Source organism: Centruroides sculpturatus, unplaced genomic scaffold (genome assembly GCF_000671375.1).
Source record: "Centruroides sculpturatus isolate CEXI.00-Female unplaced genomic scaffold, Cexi_2.0 scaffold1417, whole genome shotgun sequence".
Lineage (NCBI taxonomy): Eukaryota > Metazoa > Arthropoda > Arachnida > Scorpiones > Buthidae > Centruroides > Centruroides sculpturatus.
The window spans coordinates 191,358-204,140 of record NW_019385672.1 but is presented as its reverse complement, the minus strand read 5'-3'; the positions used below and the strand labels follow the sequence as shown (position 1 = coordinate 204,140).

Here is a 12,783-nt window from a genome sequence, read left to right as displayed (position 1 = left end):
ATATATATGTATATATATATTAAAAATTACCTCAGAAGGACAAGCTTAAATTACAGATTTAATTTAAGAATTTTACATAAATTCTAAAAGTACGTAATGATAAAAAAGCTCTTTTAGTGCTCACGGGGCGTAAAAACTCTCTAAACTTTTAGAATGTGTATCGTATATTGTATTTAATACATCTTCTCCGAGAAATTTTTTCGAGGCGTATCGTAGCAATTTCTCGATACAATCTGTAAAATCGTGGCCTACGTTATGCTACGCTCTCTTAAAAGCCGGTACTGTCGAGTTTTCTGAAGCTACATTTAGAGGGTATAGTTTGGCGCAAACATCGTATGTCAAATGTTTTCCTACTAGTATGGAGACTTATTGGGCTACAGTTTGAAAAATTGTAGACCTATAAATTCTCACTGTCGCCCGTTTGTCTGTTGTCTGTCTGTCTTTCCTTAATCTCGATAACGGAATTAGATAGATGAAAGCTGAGACCAGATAAGGAAAGATTAGTAGTAGGAAGTCCCGATTAACTGTATAGGAACTTCCAGTACAAATCGGGAGTTATGTTATTTCAATTCAAAACTTCCCCTGAAAGTAGTTAGATGACCAGCACGACTCTATTGCTAACAGGAAAAGTATGATGTACAGGGGAAATACACTACTAATTTCAGATGGAGAGCATATATTTTAAATTAAAATTAATTACCTACAAATATAAATATTGATTCAGAATTTTATTAGTTTGGATATTCCAAAATTATTCCTTTAATGTCTAAAAAATAATATTTTCACGTTACGTCTTGGGTATTTTATTTACTTATCATGATCTTAGTTACGCCAACTTTAAAAAAAAAATCCAGCAACGAGTTGCGTAACTTTTCCGGCAAAATCATTTCAAATTGCGTGTGGCGCCATCTATTATAATATTTTATTTTTAAAAAATTGTAAATGTTAATAACGAGGAAAATATTAAGTTCGACCTCACTCGAGATATGACACACGACCTCCCTCTATCTCTTCATTCTCTTGACCTTTAACCACCAAAACTTAATAGCATCAATGCGCCTAATACACAAACCTTCCTGCAAAATTTCAGAAATTTTAGACAAAAGGCATAGGAGTTATTAAGCTTCAAAGAGGATGAACAAAATCGTGCCCCCCCACATACACACAACACCCGAAATTTTTTGCATCTCCCGACGTTCAAGGTGCCCTGAGTCCAAACATGTAGAATTTTTGGGGGTTATTCCATCGCCATTTTGTTATATATAATAGCCTGGAAAGTAAAAGCAATATTTTTATATAATTCTAATGATTATTACCAATATTATGTAATTAACTGCATATAAAGAAGAATAGTTTGTTTGTAGTACAACTATTAAAAGTTTTTTTTTTAAATATTTACCTCACAATATTCCAACCGTTTTTTACTAATTTCCATAATAAAATAATTTTTTTTAATCTTTAAAAAAATACATTAATATTTAAATATTTTTAAAAAATTAACCTAATTGCAACATCAGTTATTGAAGTACCCGTGTTCCTTCCCTTAACTATACATTTTATCCACATTGTTTGCTTTTATTCGTTATTTTTTCACCTCATTCACCAACACTCCTACTGCAACCGGAACACCTCCCTTCCTACATCCTATTTTTTTTAAGATAAGAAAAAATGATTTTATTATGAAAATTAGTAAGAAAATATTTAAGCATATATATATGCTTAAATATTGTATATTTACACCACTTTTTCCATGGAAAAAGTTCGTAATAGAATGCGCCAAAGTACGACTTCTGACGACAAAAACCAGAAGTTCTGTTTCTACTTTATGTTTCCCATTGTCTGCTGACACTATGGTAAAATAATCTGAGGATGTAACTTCTTTAGGTCCTTTCATGTCAATGACAATTGCATTAATAGAAGCTCCCGGTATACTCGTATATATCTAGATACTTTTCAATCTACTTTTGCACGGTTGTTTAGGTCTAGCGCAATTAATAAATAAGAGTGAAATATGTTTTTTATGTGCAATGGCAAGTTGATTCGCTTTACGGTGGTGATCTGGAATCTAATTTGCCATATTAGCGAGGTATGCCTATAACTTATTTGGCTTTCTATACCATTAAAAATAGTACAACTGCGATACTGGAATTTCATACTTTTATTAAATGGATATGTTATTTAGAATTTAATATGTGGTTCGGATCATTAGGTCTATGTTATAAGGAAGTCATTCTAACGTTCCTTAACACATTTCTTTTTTTGAAGGAAATACACATTTAATTCCAATTAGAAGTATATTTAACGGACTTTACTTTTAAAAATTTGCTATTTTTTTCTATTTATTAAATAGATATTTAATATTTTTATTTAAAAAAAAAATCAATAAATTTCATTATGTGATCCTTAGAAATCGATCGAGGCGGAATTTTATAACATTTTTTAAATCAAAAAATGGTCTTTAAATTACATTTGAATGAAATGAAAAATAGTTAATTACGATTGATGTAGGAGTATATTAGGTAATTTTTTTTGTTTTTTAAAAGAATCCTTGTCTTTTTAAATTCATGGTATTCCTTCGCTTTATAGGGTCCTATATTAATTAGCATGTAACACACTTAGATACGCCTAAAATTAAAATTTTTGTAAGGCGATTCTTATTATCAACTTATGTCCTAAACATAGGATAAAATATGTATTTGATATCTAATTTATAGTCGAATAAACAGATGTAGAAACATTACAATCGTGTTTAAAAGTCTACACCTGTTACTGTATCCACTCGATATTTTATAGCCATATTGATGACACAATACGTAAAATTTCTTATTTGACTTCAGAAATTCATTATTTAAACCGCAGAGTACTTGGCATTTCTTGTTGTATATTTTTAGAATATTTCCAATTCCGTTTTTACATATTGTATATTTATTAATACATCAATTTGCAATTTTTAATTTCTGTAAGTTCTTCTCTCCTTCTGTATCAATTCGAAGAACTTGCAATAAGTGTCGAGAGCACGTTCTTTGGAAAGAAATGCATGTAATTTCATTAAATAATCAACTTTAAAATGTAAAAATTCAACAATAATTGAATATATTTACGAAAAAGAATTGATCTTGTAGAAGTTTGTTTTGTGCACTCCACCCGTGACACTAAGACGGTCTTTTCTCGGGCCCACAACGGGGCATCTGAATGGCATCCTGAACGGATAGATCCCGATAAATTACTGGAGTTATCCTGGATTCGACTCTGGATTCCCCAGAATGGCAATGTGGAAGGTTGAAGCATGGAAAAGCACGGATCACCTACTGGAAAATGACTAAACACATGATTTTTACTTATTAAAATCTATAAAATTTCAAAAAATCGAATGAACTTCGTGTAATTGTTATTTGTTTTTAATAAAAATGATTTAGAATTTTGCCACAGAATTTATATTTAGAAATTCATTAAAGGTTATGCTACTACGAAGTAGTTTACTCATTTATTTCTGGAATAGGGAATTAGAAAAGCGGAAAATTAAATTACATTAATTAGTGTCGTAAAATATAATTAATATTTAGATTATGTTAAAATAAATATTTACTAATAATTTCTATTTGCATACGTCGTTATTATTAATTAATGATGGAATTCGCCTTTTTCTGCTTTGTGATGATGATTTTCGAAATCTTGTACCAGAACGACGTTAAATTGATTTGTGAATTGTTATTATTATTATAAAATTTCTTCCGGTTTTTAAATATCGTTTACGATTTATTTGTTTGTGAAGAATTCGCCGTAAATAATTTAACTGCCCACTTAACTGATTTAGTAATGTTATATCAAAGGACCAGATTCGTTTATGTTCAACACGTTTCTTACAACGTTTTGTTTCTTTAGATATTAGAGAAGTTGCTGCCGACGTTTTCATCGCGAAAACGTGTACGTTGGATGTTCAGCGCCACCTTCCGTAAGCCTAGAAGTTTGACAATGGCGTTTGGTACGTCGAGCATGATTCCACTGAAGTTCCAAACGCCATTGTCAAACTTCTAGGCTTATTTACAGGAAGGCGGCGCTGAACAACCAACGTACACATTATCGCGATGAAAACGTGGGCCGCAACCTTTCTAAATTATGTAATTCCTTAACTTAAATGCTATTTAACTGTTTGGATGTAGGTTCGATCTCGCCGAATATGACTTCTTACGAGGCTATCGTTATTTATCAATTGCTATCTATATCACGTGTTTACGCTCCGTATTGCTATCTATATATTGTGCATGCGCCTCATATACAAGAACATAATTCAGTTAACAACATAACTTCAAAATTATATATTTTTAAAGTCCATTATAACAGGACTAATTTTGTGTTTTTATCGTCACGACTAGGTTTCAGAATACACAGGACTAATTTTGATAATATGTATGTCTGCATCCGGAATAACACTATAACTTAGATTCTGCACAACACTGCTGAAAGGTTATATAATGTATAAAATGGTTTAATGGATATACTTATATAACATATTAAATGGTTTTATTGTAATTAGTTATGTTGTAAGAGCATTTGAGATAATATGATTATAATTTTGGTATATTGCTTACAGTTATGTGACTGAAAATTGTAATTATTTGTAAGTAATTGTATATTGTCTGATGTTTTGTAATTATTAACTGTATTGTATTGCTTTGTTTTTGTTTTGGATTCTTAAAAAATCACCACAGTATCCTATAATAAAGACAAATATAAAGATAAAAGGTAAATAGAAGAAGAATAGCTCTCGATTTAGGAGTCCGAGAATCTAAATATTTTTGCCAAATTTCAAAAGAATTGGCAGCTCTACGACGAGCGCTCACAGCGTTGGCATTAACTGCAGTAAGTAAAGATAAGATCAGATATCACCGTTAATGACTTTTAATCTGATTTTCCAGCATTTTATGTTTTCCTGTAACGACTAAGAACTTATTAATGAAAAATACTGACCGGAATATTGTTAAAAGCACAGCGTATCATCAAATATCTCGAAATAATCGGGATGGGAAAATTTCGAATAACTATAAAGTACAGCCTATGCATAGAACTTATTAAGAAGTCGCTTTTATTTTACTTTGTTTCACGTAGATTATTTTTCTCTTTTTGATATTGCTAAATCCCCGGCTTGGTGATCGAATCTGATTGTCGCGACTTGTTAATCGTGCTTTGCTATATTTACCATAGTAAATAAAGCCTAACGAGATCGCTCGACAGCTGACAAGAGGAAGACGGTCGACGATCGCTATTACGTAAAAACTTTATAATTTCTGGAATTAGTACTTTCCAAAGTCGATTTCGGTTAGTCAACGCTCCGTATAGGTCTTACGCGGTGTAATAACTAACCATTCCTGTGGCCTGTGCAAGATTTTGCGTTTAGGCCCCTTAATTAATTAGGTTTGGGAAAATAATAAAATAAATACAAGCATTTTGGGCCCCGTTTTCAAGTGGGCCCTGTGCGGGTACACCTGTTGCACCTGCCTAGTTACGGCATTGGTCTTAAGAATATATTATTACGAAGACAGATAATTGATGTCTATTGTGCTGCCTCTAGCAGAGAGCGAGAGAAGTAAATGTCATAGTAGTTTGTAAAAAAAAAAAAAAAAAACTTTTTTCAGAACGAATTTAATAAAAAGTAAGGGCCGAAGGCCGGAATCTTAAATCGCATGCTTTGTAGAAATGTGCAAATTGTACCGATTTGTACGGTATTAGATTCGAGGAGCGCTACGAACCATACTGTATTTTTATATATGAATGATAATGATTTTTTTTTCGACGTTACATTAACCGTCGTTCGTTGTTTCCTGGTTGTATTCCCCAAAAACTGCATTCCCGTTTTTCCTTTCCTTTCAAATCTTGTTATTTAGAAAAAAAAGTAAGGAATTTGCATTTATTTTGCTGGTGTCAGGCGAGTCTCGGTGGAAGAAACAAAACGAGATTTGTTCTTTCTGTCGCAAAATTGAAGGAAAAAAAATTTTAAATAAAATAAAATAAAATAAAAAATAAAAGGGAACAACCGGGAAAAATATCGATTGATTTTTTTCCCCTAGAAGTGATTTCTTTATTTCTATTTTATTAAAATATTTTTATCTTCGGAGAATTGTAAAGGGAGCAGATGTGTTGGCTTGTGTTAATATTCTTTAAAATTCGATATCTTCTTCCCCTTTTCTTTTATTTTCTCCCCTTTTTCTCGAAAATTAATTGCATATGTAAACAGTCCTATGACATATTCGCTTCTCCTAAAAAAAATAAAAAATAAAAAAAATTAGATTGTGAATTAATTAATTATGTTTAGGTTTAATGTCATTATTAAAAGGTTTAACTATTAGTTAAATATTCAAATAATCTCATTTTATTTTACTTTTTTCTAAGAAAAATGACAATTTTAAATATTCTTATACACTTTTTAATTCATATTTTAAGTCAATTTTTTTGTATTTTTTTTTTTTGAGGGTTTGCATAAATACTTTTTGTGATTTTAAAAGATTTCACGAATACTTTTTGTGCTTTTGAATATATCCATGAATTTTCGGAAATTTTTTATTTTTTTAAAACCTTTTCTAAATGTTTTTCTATCATAATTTTTTTCAAAAGACAACAAGAATTAAGTTGATAGAAAATTGAGATTGTAAATAAAACTATACCTATACAAGGATTAGAGTTTTTAAAATTATTGTTTATATAAAAAGAATCTGTTAAAAATATGTAAATTCTTTCAAATTACATAAATGTTATTTTAAATTAAGAAAAAATAAAAATGAAATGAATAAACCAATTTCAATAAACTATGTTTTTCTGTGTTTTTTTGGAGAAAACATGAGGACTTTTCGAAAAACTTAAAGAAACTTTAAAAAATACGTAAAACATTCAAAAAATACTCCTGAAAAGGTCGAAAAATATATATTTTTTTAACGTGTACAAATGCGATAAACACATAAACGTTTATAGAGATGTTATATATATTTATTAAAAAATTCCAAAAAATATTCATGTTAAATCTAATCTGCATATTTAATTATTCTTTCAGAAGTATTTTTTTTTTTACAAAAACAAGTAATAAAAATTTTATTCAATTTTCTCTTACAGTTAAGAAAAAAATATAAATAAATAATTTAAAATAAAATTGATAATCTTTTATAAATTTGTTGATTTTCAAAAGGGTAATTATAAATTTATTTCCTTACTGTAACATACTAAATTCGAAAATAAATAACAAAAATGTAGCATAATTAGCGAAGCGCTTCCACTTTTATTTGTTGTCTTCTATTCATTTTTATTTTTTATTATTATTATTAAAGAAAATAAATGTTCTTTAAATCGGTCGTTTCTCTAACCATTATATACATATATATACGTAGCTGATTATATCACTGTTATGCTTCGAATAAAACAATTTTATTGTTGTTAATATAAAATGTTTTTGAATAGATTCGGAATAATAATAATAATATTTAAATTTAATTCTTTGTAAAATTTTATTTTATTTTTATTATTATTTTTATTTATTTTTATTACTGGTAATCCACTGGGAGGTGTTTTATTCTACCAGTGATTCCAGGAATAATATTACAGCTGGCACTATACTAGTTCCATCTGGTGAGTGAATTGATTTGTAATTGATGACGTAAAAATACACGTTTGAATATCCTGTTTTTGTGGAAAATTATTCGCTCGAATATCTTTAAATATCCTGTATTTTCATTGTTTAATAGAACAGGACGAAAATAGAATATTTCCCAGAAAATTTACTCTGTATATATTATTATATTTTTGTTTATGACACGCTTCTATAATAAATGACTACATTTGAATTTTTCTCGTGTTTTTTTTTTTTTTTTAATTTAAATTTGGTTTTTGTTGACTTGGATGCAAAGATGCCAAAAGATCATTTTTATTTTATTTTTCACAAGCATTTTTAACGTTTAAAAAAACGTTATTACGAGCAGTCTTTAAACGGAAATTTGCTCTTCGAGTTCATTGTATTTGCTTACCTTTTATAACGTGTTCCGATGATTATTTGCGTTAAACACGGAACGGAAATCAAATTGCGACAAAACAAATGAAGAAAGTTAGAATTGGGTCAGTGAAAGTTGTTTCTTTTTTTTATATATATTTAAATATTTTTTTAATGGGTCAGACGTACCGGGATGTTTCTGATGACATTCTATACAAACGTGACCGTAAGAGCGCATCGCTTTACCACATTCTAGCTACGGGATCGACGTTAACTCGCCTTTTAAAGGTAATAATTTATTAAAAAAAAATTACAGATTAAATTATATAACTGTTTAAAGACGTTTAGATGTAATTTAATCTATTCTAAAACGGTATTTAATTAGATTTTTTCATATAATTTCGATCTGTCACGGTTGAAACACGACAGCGATCGTGTCATAGACATCTTTTAAGTTTAAAAAAATAATAATAAATGTATAATTAAATATATTGATATATATTTTAAATAAATATTTTAAGTTAAAGAAAATAATAATAAATACTTAAATAATTTAAAAAAAAAAAAAAAAATTGCGTTAGGACTGATCATGTAAACTTGTTTATCGTCTGCAGTTAGGCTTAAGAGCTAATGGTATGTTTCGTCCTTTTTACTTGAATTATTCGCTTTGATGTGTCAAAAATACGAAATTTTGGTATTTTTTAACGAATTTAAGGGCTTATTGAATTATTGGTAAGTTTCATTTACGTTTCCTTTGTGTTTTTTTCCTTAAAAGACTGTTAATTTGTTCAAGTTTCAAAAGATGAAGTAAAATATGGTTAAAATGTTTAAATTTTAATAATAATAATTTACTTAATTTAGTTACATGAAATATCTATGTTGTTTGTTTGTTTATTTACCTTTTACACATGTTTACAATTTATTTTAAGGTGTGTATCCACTTATTTTTAAAAATCTGTCATAAACATGCCTGATTTAATGTATTTAAATGTATTATATATGTAAACAACATCTAGTAGTTTGTATATGTTAAAAGTAATCATTTGTATAAAATGTAATATAAATACATGAATATATACTGTTAAATTAATAGATGTACTGTATAAAAATTCGGTCTAACTCGGCGTATAGGTTTCTGAGCTTAAAAAATGTATTCTAGAGTCAGTGTATACATTTTTCAATTTAAAATGTCAGCATAGTCAGCACATATTTGTGAGCCTAAAAAAAGTCAGTGTAATATAGCATACAGGTTTTTCAGTTAAAAAAAACAATTCACTGTAGAGTTAGCATACATGTTGTTAAGTTTAAAACATTATTATGGAATCAGCATATATGTTTTTGAATTTAAGAAAGATAGTTTATATATATATATTTGTTTAACAATATTAGCAAGGTCAATATGTAGTTCTTTAAGTGTGAAGTCAGCATATGTCGGCGTAGTTTTTTTTAAGGTTAAAAAATAAAATAAATATATTTATAATGTGTAAATTAAATAGAAAAAAGCAGACATTAGTGACAATTTATCTGTTACGGTTCAATTTGGATGAAATGACATTGCATTTTCTTACAGTTCATAATACTTTGTTTAATTATTAACTTGAGATTGTGATTAAAATTTTAAAAATATATACTGATACTTTTAAATCTTTAAATGAACTAATAGCGGTAATCAAATATTTTTAATAAATTATAATGATGATTAATCAGAATAATTGATGATAGTAGTCAATAAAACTGAAGAGTGCTTCTGAAATTTGTAATCTTGCTAGTTTAATCAGTATTTGGTTCATGTAAAAGTTTGGCTTATTAATATTCAAAATTGTTAACTATTAAAAATACTTTGATTCTTTTATGTTAATCAATCGTAACGGAGTAAAGAATTTAACAAGATTTCAAAACAAAATGAAATTGTAATGATTTTGAAATTAAAAAAATATATATATTTTAAAATTNTCATTTAAAAAAAAAAAAAAAAATTGCGTTAGGACTGATCATGTAAACTTGTTTATCGTCTGCAGTTAGGCTTAAGAGCTAATGGTATGTTTCGTCCTTTTTACTTGAATTATTCGCTTTGATGTGTCAAAAATACGAAATTTTGGTATTTTTTAACGAATTTAAGGGCTTATTGAATTATTGGTAAGTTTCATTTACGTTTCCTTTGTGTTTTTTTCCTTAAAAGACTGTTAATTTGTTCAAGTTTCAAAAGATGAAGTAAAATATGGTTAAAATGTTTAAATTTTAATAATAATAATTTACTTAATTTAGTTACATGAAATATCTATGTTGTTTGTTTGTTTATTTACCTTTGATTTTTTTCCCCTAGAAGTGATTTCTTTATTTCTATTTTATTAAAATATTTTTATCTTCGGAGAATTGTAAAGGGAGCAGATGTGTTGGCTTGTGTTAATATTCTTTAAAATTCGATATCTTCTTCCCCTTTTCTTTTATTTTCTCCCCTTTTTCTCGAAAATTAATTGCATATGTAAACAGTCCTATGACATATTCGCTTCTCCTAAAAAAAATAAAAAATAAAAAAAATTAGATTGTGAATTAATTATGTTTAGGTTTAATGTCATTATTAAAAGGTTTAACTATTAGTTAAATATTCAAATAATCTCATTTTATTTTACTTTTTTCTAAGAAAAATGACAATTTTAAATATTCTTATACACTTTTTAATTCATATTTTAAGTCAATTTTTTTGTATTTTTTTTTTTGAGGGTTTGCATAAATACTTTTTGTGATTTTAAAAGATTTCACGAATACTTTTTGTGCTTTTGAATATATCCATGAATTTTCGGAAATTTTTTATTTTTTTAAAACCTTTTCTAAATGTTTTTCTATCATAATTTTTTTCAAAAGACAACAAGAATTAAGTTGATAGAAAATTGAGATTGTAAATAAAACTATACCTATACAAGGATTAGAGTTTTTAAAATTATTGTTTATATAAAAAGAATCTGTTAAAAATATGTAAATTCTTTCAAATTACATAAATGTTATTTTAAATTAAGAAAAAATAAAAATGAAATGAATAAACCAATTTCAATAAACTATGTTTTTCTGTGTTTTTTTGGAGAAAACATGAGGACTTTTCGAAAAACTTAAAGAAACTTTAAAAAATACGTAAAACATTCAAAAAATACTCCTGAAAAGGTCGAAAAATATATATTTTTTTAACGTGTACAAATGCGATAAACACATAAACGTTTATAGAGATGTTATATATATTTATTAAAAAATTCCAAAAAATATTCATGTTAAATCTAATCTGCATATTTAATTATTCTTTCAGAAGTATTTTTTTTTTTACAAAAACAAGTAATAAAAATTTTATTCAATTTTCTCTTACAGTTAAGAAAAAAATATAAATAAATAATTTAAAATAAAATTGATAATCTTTTATAAATTTGTTGATTTTCAAAAGGGTAATTATAAATTTATTTCCTTACTGTAACATACTAAATTCGAAAATAAATAACAAAAATGTAGCATAATTAGCGAAGCGCTTCCACTTTTATTTGTTGTCTTCTATTCATTTTTATTTTTTATTATTATTATTAAAGAAAATAAATGTTCTTTAAATCGGTCGTTTCTCTAACCATTATATACATATATATACGTAGCTGATTATATCACTGTTATGCTTCGAATAAAACAATTTTATTGTTGTTAATATAAAATGTTTTTGAATAGATTCGGAATAATAATAATAATATTTAAATTTAATTCTTTGTAAAATTTTATTTTATTTTTATTATTATTTTTATTTATTTTTATTACTGGTAATCCACTGGGAGGTGTTTTATTCTACCAGTGATTCCAGGAATAATATTACAGCTGGCACTATACTAGTTCCATCTGGTGAGTGAATTGATTTGTAATTGATGACGTAAAAATACACGTTTGAATATCCTGTTTTTGTGGAAAATTATTCGCTCGAATATCTTTAAATATCCTGTATTTTCATTGTTTAATAGAACAGGACGAAAATAGAATATTTCCCAGAAAATTTACTCTGTATATATTATTATATTTTTGTTTATGACACGCTTCTATAATAAATGACTACATTTGAATTTTTCTCGTGTTTTTTTTTTTTTTTTTTTTTTNATATTCAAATATACAATAGTAATCTTATTTTTTTCACATGTAATATAGAAATTTATAATAAAATACATAAAATTAATATTTTATTATAACTGCATTAAGTAATTCAAAGTATGTTAAAATATGAAAATAATTGCACAATATGTATTTATATTTTTGAAAATACAAGGGAAGCAGCACTTCCACAGCTTCCATGGATGGCATGCCACTGGTAATGTACTAAAATACTATGTATAGAAATAAACAATAATCTAAAATTACATGGTTTAAAATATGATTAAAATTGTAAATTACAAATATAAAAAAGTCTTTAAATGGTAAATCAAAAAATAATAAGTCTTACATCATATAAAATGATGCTGCTTTTTTTTTTTTACAAATACTCTTTTATAATTCTTATAATTTGTATGTAAAATATTTGATATCACTCATATCAACAACTGTATTAACATAAAACCTAGAATAGAATTAAAATACAGTATTGAATGAATGTAATTAAAATATATTTATTTTAATTAATATTTAATTAATTTAGTAATATAAGAATATTGTTTTCCTTCAAAGTTGTGAAGACAAAAAGTATGATAATTCAATAAACAGGCCCTTGTGCCAAAAAATTCCAAATTCAAACAATTCAATAAAATTATATAAAATAAAATTATAAATCCTTCTATTTTTTATATATTTGTACATATATATGTTAC

General features: G+C 26.6%; 1 protein-coding gene across 3 annotated transcripts in view; it reads left to right on the top strand.

Moving 5' to 3' along the window:
* Positions 1 to 7,960: 7,960 nt before the first annotated feature.
* The window catches only part of LOC111641080 (polypeptide N-acetylgalactosaminyltransferase 1-like), a 58,382-nt gene continuing 53,559 nt past the window's right edge, over positions 7,961 to 12,783 (top strand). Inside the window, exon 1 of one of the 3 annotated variants that reach the window (XM_023387196.1) lies at positions 7,961 to 8,257. The gene's annotated coding sequence lies outside the window, so the exon portion shown is untranslated. Of the gene's footprint in view, positions 8,258 to 8,649; positions 8,702 to 9,953; positions 10,106 to 12,783 lie in introns of those variants that run through there. The other 2 variants (XM_023387197.1, XM_023387195.1) reach the window with 2 other exon arrangements.